This window comes from Carlito syrichta, unplaced genomic scaffold (assembly GCF_000164805.1).
Source record: "Carlito syrichta isolate Samal-C Ts95f unplaced genomic scaffold, Tarsius_syrichta-2.0.1 Scaffold287635, whole genome shotgun sequence".
NCBI lineage: Eukaryota > Metazoa > Chordata > Mammalia > Primates > Tarsiidae > Carlito > Carlito syrichta.
In genome coordinates, this window is record NW_007231731.1 from 106,471 (window position 1) to 113,568 (window position 7,098).

Genomic DNA, 7,098 nt, shown 5'->3' on the forward strand with positions numbered 1-7,098 from the left:
TGTTGGGTCTTTACCTGGCTTGGGTATCAATGTGATGTTAACTTCATAAAATGATTTGGGGAGAGTTCCATCTGTCTCAGTCGCCTGGAATACCTTCAGTAGGATTGGTATCAGCTTCTCCTTAAATGTCTTGTAGAAGTAGAATTCTGCTGGAATTCTACCAGGGCTGGCTTTTGTAGGTAGTTTTCTTATTACATAGTCAATTTCCTTAATTGTTATTGGTCTATTTAGGGTCTCAATTTCTTCTTGTTTCAACCTAGGCAGATTGTGTGATGACAGAAAGTCCTCCATTTCCGAAAGGTTTTCAAGTTTGTTTCCATACAAGTGTACATAGTAGTCTCTAATGATCTTTTGCATTTCTTCAGGATCAGATGTGACTTCATCTTTTGTGTTTCTGATTATGTTTATTTGGGTTTTTTCTCTCTTTTTCTTGGTCAGTCTAGCTAGGGGACCATCAATCTTGTTTATCCTTTTGAAGAACCAGCTTTTTGTTTCATTGATTTTTTGTATTGTCTTTTTGTCTTATATGTCCTGGATTTGGGTTTTTATTTTGGTGATCTGGATTCTTCTGTGGAAATTAGGGTTTTTGTGGTCTTGCTTTTCCAACTTCCTTAGGTGGCTTGTTAGGCTGTTAGTTTGTATTCCTTCCATTTTCTTCATGTGCATTTGTAGGGACATAAATTCTCCTTTTACTATAGCTTTCATGGCATCCCAGAGATTTTGGTAAGATGTTTCTTCATTTTCATGTGTTTCCAGGTATCTTTTAATCTCTATTTTGATTTCATCATTGACCCAGGAGTTGTTTAGCATCATGCTATTTAGTGTCCATGTCTTTGTGGGGTTTGGGGGGGTCTTATTGGTGTTGATGTTTATTTTTATTACACTGTGGTCTGAGAAGGTACATGGTAGAATTTCAGTCCTTTTAAATTTGCTTATGCTTGACTTATGGCCAAGTATATGGTCGATCTTAGAGTATGTTCCATGCAGTGATGAGTAGAATGTGTTTTCTGTGGTCTTTGAATGGAGGGATCTGTAGGTATCATTTAAGTCCATTTGATCAAGAGTCACATTGAGGTTTTGAATCTCATTGCTGATTTTTTTGTCCTGATGATCTGTCTAGGGTTGTGAGTCGGGTATTAAAGTCTCCAGCTATGATGGTATTGGAGTCTATGTCTCTTTTTAGTTTACCTAGGAGCTGCTTTATGAAAGTCGGTGCTCCTATGTTTGGTGCATATATGTTTAGGATGGATATTTCTTGTTGATGGATTGAACCTTTTATCATTATGTAGTGGCCTTCTGTATCTTTTTAAATTTTTGATAGCTTAAAGGGTATTTTGTCTGAGATTAAGATCACGACCCCTCCTTTCTTTTGTGTTCCATTCATCTGAAAATTTGTTTCCCATCCTTACTTTGAGTCTGTGAGTGTCCTTTCTAGTGAGGTGATTCTCTTGAAGGCAATAGATTGTTGCCTGGTGATATTTTATCCATTTTGCCATTCTATGTCTTTTCAGTGGTGCATTTAGTCTGTTCACATTCAAACTAATTATTGAAATGTGAGAGTTGATCCCTATCATAATGTTCTTACAGAGTTGTTGTTCTTCCTGTTTGTGTGTTGTCTTTCTTTTGGTTTTAGAGTTGGATCATGTGTGTTTTTAATCTTTTGCCTGTACACTTGTGCAGAACGTTGTAGTTCTTTTTTCCTTTTCTTCTGTGTTCAATACTTTCTTAAGTGTTTCTTGTAGAGGTAGTCTGGTGGCAGCGTAGGTTCTTAGGGATTGGATATCTGGGAAAGATCTCAATTCTCCCTCACTGATGAAGCTTAGCTTGGCTGGGTAGGTTATTCTCGGTTGAAATTGTTTATCTTTTAGAACTTTGAAGATAGGGCTCCAAGCTCTCCTAGCCTGGAGGGTTTCTGCAGATAAATCTGCTACTATTCTAATTGGTCTTCCCTGGTAGATAGTCTGACCTTTTTCTCTTGCAGCCTTTAGGATTTTTTCTTTTATACCTACTTTGTTTAGGTGAATTATTATGTGTCTGGGAGTTTGTCTTCTCATTTGTTGTCTTGCAGGGGTTCTCTGAATCTCTTGTGTTTGAATTTTTTCATCATTGATGAGATGAGGGAAGTTTTCTTGAATGATTTCATGAAATGTTTGTTCCAGTGTGGCCTCTGTTTCTCTCTCTGTCTCAGGAAGGCCAATTACTCTTAGGTTCAGTCTCTTGAAGTGATCATTCATCTCTTGAAGGTTTTGTTCTGTCTTTTTGAACTTCTTTTCTATACTTTTGACAGTTTGGGTTAGTTCTGTGTTTTGGTCTTCAAGCTCTGAGATTCTGTCTTCTGCTTGGCTAATTCTGCTTTCCATGCTTATTAGTTTTTTATTTATTTCCATCACTGCCCCTTGGAACCTGTCCATGCAGTGGGGCTGTAGGTTTACTCCCTGAAATAAAATGAGGTTAGCAGAGGGAAGAGAATGGAGTAGACGGGAGGAGGGGGGTAGAGAGAGAGAGGAGTAAGGGGGGAAACAGATGAGTGTATCAACAAATGGAGAGAGACCTAAACTGAAACAGATAAAAACAATAGACCACAGTTACAGACTAACCAGCTCTCATACAAAAAAAATTTTACAAAACAATGATGCTAACATGCAAGCTAACCAACCACCTTATTGGTGTGCTGTTCCTCTATACAAAGATAAGGCTTACGGAGAGGAGAAAAGAGAAGAAAAGGAAGAGAAAAAAACAAGGAACAAAACAATAGGAATAGAATCAAACTAACAGAACCAATCGAGCACACTCTGAGACTTTTCGTTTAAGTCCAGTGTCCTTTCAGCTCTGATTTCTAACTGTCTTCTCAAGCTGGTAAATTAGTTCACAGTTGGGGTCAGTTACCCCTTGCCTGCTGTGAAGGACAGTTCAGATCACGCTCAGTTCACCACTCAAATCTGGCCTTGTCTGTTTTTCCCGTTTCGGTGTTGTTACCTTGAATCGCCAGCAGGTGGTGCTATCTCAGCTGCTCGCCCGGGTGGAGCCGGACAGGAGCCGGGCAGAGGCCGGAGATGGAAGCCTGCCTCAGGGCACACGGGAGGAGCCCACGGCCAGCAGGACGTCACGGTGGCAGCAGAGGTAGCAGCGATCCCAGCAGATCTTGACTGCAGGGGCTTCAGGGACTGAAGCCATGGATCACCTCAGGCACGGGTGGCGCGATGCACCATGGCTGCCATGGAGGCCGTGGTGGCGCTGGTGGCGACTGCAGTGGCTGTCCAGACCACCGCAATGCCCCAGAAGTGGCAACGGCCAAGCTCCCTGTGAAGAGCAGGCTGCCAACGTTGGGATCCGCAGCCCCCTGGGAGAGAGCCAGAGACCCTCTGCGTTCTCCTTTGAAGAGGGTCTCATAGACCAGGCTACCCTACCGCCTTCTTTGAAGAGTTTTTTTCCTTAATGAATAATTCTACTTATGCAATAATATGTGGCACTGACAAGTCGGAAGTGAAGCATAGGACTCTAAAGTGTGGGCATTTCCATGCATGGGGAGTCCAGGCTACAATGTTCTTATCGGTAGTGATTAATCATTTAAAACAAGCATGCTCAATAACAAGTGGATTCTCAACTGTTAGCCAAGGTTGTGATATAAGGAAGTTGTTAGTAAGGCTCCAGAATTCCTTTTAAAATTCCAAGGAGATATGTGGATATGAGGATGAAAATTCACCTTCTAGAACAAAGGTACATGAACTTTTGCCATAAAAAGCCAGATAGTAAATATTGTAGGCTTTTCCAGGCCATACAGTCTCCATCTCAACTCTGCTACTGAAGCAGGAAAGCAGCCATATATACATATTGTCTTTAAAAAGACAATATGTAAATGAATGGGCATAGCAGTGTTTCAACAAAACTTTAACTATGAACATTGAAATTTGAATTTCACAAAATTTTAATGTCACAAAATGTTTTTATTTTGATACTTTCAATCATTTAAAAATCTTTTTTAAATTCTTAGCTTGCAAACCATGCAAAAACAAGCAGGGTAGAAAACTTGGCTCATGGGACATCTTTTCCTGTTAATATTTTTTTTTTTTTTTTTTTATTTTAAACATGTGGGGTACAATCCAGGGTTAAGTATGCAGATGTTCATTACACAGGTACCCTTGTTGATGAGGTGTGTCCCCTGCTCCCCTGGCAGTTTCCCACTACTGCCAATCCCACCCCTCCCCTCCCCTGGCAGTTTTCCACTACTGCCAATCCCTTTCTTATAGTATTAGGATAATTGTTCAAGGTCCACTTATGAGTAAGAACATGTGTACTCAGTTCTTTGTTTCTGTGATAGATCATTCAGTATTATAGACTCTAAGTACATTCAAGTTGCTGTGAAGTACATAATTTTGTCCTTCTTTATGGCTGTGTAATATTCCACGGTGTATATGTATCACATTTTTTTATCCAGCCTCTTCCGATGAGTAGCACAGTTGGTTTCATGTGTTTGCTATTGTGAATAATACTGTAATAAACATATATGTGCAGGTATCTTTTTCATAGAGTGATTTGCGTTCCCCTGGGTGTATTCCCAGTAGGGGGATTGCGGGAAGGTCAACGGAAGGTCAATTTTTAGATCTTTTAGGAATCACCAAACTGTTTTCCACAGAGGTTGCACTAGTTTACACTCCCACTAACAGTGCAGGAGTGTTCCCTTTTCCCCACATCCTATCCAGCGTCTGTTGTTTTGAGTTACTAATGATGGCCATTCTGACTGAAGATAGGTGGTATCTCAGTGTGGTTTTAATTTGCATTTCTTTGATGACTAGCGTTAACAATCTTAAAAAACTAAACATAAAAAGGTTGTTGAATGACTCCTTCTCCGGAGTAAAAAAATTGATTAAGGTTCAATGTGGTCAGTATTACTTCATGCCTTGCTCTTCTGACATCGTTGTGTATTAACTTCCCAGGCCGATGAAGGAGAGGGGCCCTCCCTCGCTGCTTCTTGGGGTACTTCCACTCCACTATTTGGGCCTTACAGATACCTTCTTGACCCTGTTCTTACTCATTATCTCCCTCCTCATGTAAGAAGGTGAAAATGTGATCTCTAATTTATTTAGTTTAATTGTAAACTTAGGCAGGTGGTTTTGAGGAATAATTAATATCATTTTTTAAAAAATGTCCATAGTATGTTAAGTAAAAAAGATCAGAAAACCACACCATATGTACAATATAATCTGAATTGTGGGAGGGGAGGTGATATCTTTTGTTGCTTAATACTTAAAGGTGGTTTCGATTTTACCTAGATGGTTCTCATTCTTTTCAAAGGCTAAATTATTTAAGAATAAAATAAACTGTGTTCTTCTATTTTCTTTCTAAATATCATCCAAACCCTTGAAACTGATCTCCCTCCCTTGTGCCCCTTCCACTTAGTCTGCTTTGTATCTCCTGACTTTAAATCCAGGTCCTTAATTCTCAGCCTCCATCTAAAAATAGAATCTCCAACAAGAGTCCCTGTAAATAACAGGTTGTGGTTCTCAAGGCTGCTAGACTGTTCTGGAGAAGTGAGGCCTTGTTAATACAGACTTTTACTATCACTCTGTCCTTGTCTGGGAATGACATTATTTAGCCAAGTCACCTGATAATTAACACAGAGCTGACCAATTATACTAACATTAGTGTCACCTGATACTTGCTCTGAGTCCTGACTTTTTTGTTTAGTACAAATTAGAGCCTACTAATGAAATAAATTTGAATGCCAATAGATAAAGCATACCAAGAACTGATTCAAACAATACTAGATTCAGCGAATTTGTTAATACTTCCTTCCCCAACTGATATGAACTCAAAAGGAAAGGGAACAGCATCAAATTTCACTGCCTATATGATAAAACAGTGAGATGAGTTAGAATTGCAGAACTGTAGTAAAATTAAGCATCACACACTGCTACTCAAAGGGCCCTAATCCTACGGTCACTTCTTAGGCAATGTAAATATGACAAACTACACAGTTCAGATGTATTCGCTCATTGCTTTTTCTACACATTCATTTCACGTCCCCAGTGTTCTCAGGACCAGGTGTCAGATAGCCAGGAGGGTCCAAGCATAAACTGTGACACCAGCATGAGGAACTAATTTAAAAGTTTTGATTAAAATTCATTTCATATGTTTTAGGTAGTTAAATGGACAAATGAAAATTTTAACCTATAAACCTTTCCACACTCTCCTTTGCATGTATTCTTTCTTTCTAGTATTAGAAACATTGCCCTGGTTTACTTCCTGTTGATTGTTTTATAACCTCCTGGTTCATTGGTATCTCTAATGTTGGTCTTTTTTCCAGTCTCATCTATCCGATGCATCTAGCCTGTCTCTAACCACATCATTTCCCTGCTCAAAAACCTTCATGGGCTCCCTACTATTTACAGAATAATTTTTAAAAATAGATTCAAGACTCTACAATTGGCCCCAACTTTTCCAGAATTGTTTTCTACTTAACTTTTATGCACAGCTCATATCAGTCTTTCCCAGAATATGTTCTGATTTTCTTTTCATTCTTTCTGTTACTTATGTTGCCCAATAAAAATAATAACAGTTGATAACAAAAGTCACCATCTATTGAGTCTTTACTACATCCACAAAATTTTCTCATCACTTTACATACATTATCTCCTTCTATATTTATAATCACCTTAATAAAGTAGGTGTCATATCCCCATTGCATATATGAGACTTGGAGAAGTTAAGCAACCTGCCTGTGATTACCTATACCATAGTAACTTGTGGAATTAGGCTTCAAATCCAAGTCTATGAATCACAAGCCCATTCTCTCAATCACTTTCTGTCTCACCTTACCCTGTACCAAATGTTCTCACCACCCACCTCCCATATAACCACACACAAGTGGAAACTCTACCCGTTCTTCAAGGCCCATCCTGCCACACCAAATGCTACCTACTGCCTGCATAAGTCTTTCCTGAGTCTATCTCCTTCTCCCCCATAGGGTCCCTCCTCTAAAATTCCAGAATATCTCCTTTCTGCCTAATAATCATGTTTCAACAGCTGGTGATCTCAAAGTAAAATCATTTATTTTTTAACATTAAAATTATAATGAGCCGGGCTCGGTGGCTCAGCCTG